We start from the raw sequence: 2,041 nt of genomic DNA on the forward strand, positions 1-2,041 counted from the left end.
AATACTGTCATTTTCCTAAGACTTAAAGTTATTTTTATATACTGAAAAATAACAACTAGTATGAATTCATCACATAGAAGCAAGTTTTGAGATATTAATTTAATAATAATATTAAAAATGGTAAATGATAAATTTTATGTTGATTAAGCTTATCCACTCACCTCAGCCTCAGTATTTCTCTGCTCTAATAACACATATTTTGAGAGGCCAGTTGTCAGAGTTAGAGACACTACCTGTGTAAAAGATCACCTACTTGAAACAGGTGAGGCAATTCATTAACAAACGGACAATCATTGCTTTGCTAGAATAAGCATATAAATATCGCCACTTCTCATAGTAATCTTCTGTGAGTTTTAGTCTCATTTGGTAATATTAAAATTGCACACGTGTTGGAATTACAATTAGTAAACTCATGCTAGGCACATTATCATTATGAAATGAGTGAATCCTGCCTGCACAGACAATCACAAAATCTGGTGTTAATGAGCTTAACTTTTAACTATTCAGTGACTTCTGTCCAAATAGTCAAGTGTTCTTTAAATATCTTTGTAATACAAATGATAAATGGTGTATCTTCCATTGACTAGTGAAGAAACTAAATACATTTTAAAATTGCAAACTAATTTTTAAAAAATCACATTAAAATAAAGGAATGATGAATTTTTTAAAAAGTAGAGTCTTACACAGTGTTCCTGGAAAATGAATCAACTGTAACTCTTACATGCTTTCTAGATTAATATGTTACTATGAAATTCATTTTGGTGTGCCCATCTATCAATTTAAGCTTCTAATTGAAAAGTCCTGGCCACAAAAGTCACCTTAGATACTGCAAGGTCATGACTTAGAAAAATTAAATACTACTTCCAGTAATGTTCTCCCAAAATTAATAAAGTCTCAAATATTACAGATTTCTCTGATTCAAGTAAGAATAATATTTAATTAAGAATAGTTATCATAGAAAGTAAAATTTGGCATATCTGTTTTTTAAATATTACAAGCTAGTTTTAAAATTAAAATTTTCAATTATATACCAGTTCCTTTCTAAAATTCCTAAAAATATTCAGGCAATGATATAAAGCAGGGTTTTTTTTGGCAAAGTAAATACATGTATGCTATAAAAATTGTTAGACAATGTAGAAAAATAATTAACTATGTGAAAGAACAGTGTTACCCTGATCTTGAGAGCACTTAGCTGGTGAATTATTTACAGATGAAATGTCTCTACCGTTTTATTAATAGTATTAACAGCATTTATCCTCAAGGCTTACTTGGGATTTTTTCATTTGGACTTGTCAGTGTTAACAGCACTAAGTATAGGTCAACTGAAACATTCCTGGAGTTTATTTCATAAAGGAACGTCACCTCTCTCTTTCTAATTACCCCTTAGGTGATATGAGCACACACACCAGCACAGTAATGAAATCTTCATGATAGAGTTTCTCGTCCCCTCTTTGATCATGGTGTAGAGTGCTGCCATGAGATTCAGCTTTGTGTAGGGACTTGTGGGAATGTCTGAGTAGAGAATGTAAGGTAAAGCTCAGGTACAGAGTGTGATTTCAAGGATTAAGTTGGGAGGAGGCAGTTTCAATAAGAAGGTTACAGTACATTAAAGCATTTAAGCAAAGCAAATCAATACAAGAATTTTAGGAAACAATTCATCTTTAAGCTCCTAATAAAGTTTTGTAATTTTAATTCAATCATCTCATTTTTGAGAATTGATTCTTAATAAAATATATAAAGACCATAAGGATTCTAACATCTGTGTTCATCAGAGATACTGCTCTGCAGTGTTTTTCTTTGTTGTGTCTTTACCAGGTTTTGGAATTAAGATGATACTGGCCTCATAAAAGGAATTTGGGAGTCTTCCAACTTCTTCAATATTTCTGGAATAGTTTGAGAAGGATAGGCGTTAGTTCTCCCCTAAATCATTGGTAAAGTTTACCTGGGAAAACATCCAGTCCAGGGCTTTTGTGTGCTGGGAGTTTTTGGTTACTGCTTCAATATCATTAGTTGTTATTGGTCTATTCAGCCTTTCTGCTTC

The sequence above is a fragment of the Desmodus rotundus genome, chromosome 2, assembly GCF_022682495.2.
Source record: "Desmodus rotundus isolate HL8 chromosome 2, HLdesRot8A.1, whole genome shotgun sequence".
NCBI lineage: Eukaryota > Metazoa > Chordata > Mammalia > Chiroptera > Phyllostomidae > Desmodus > Desmodus rotundus.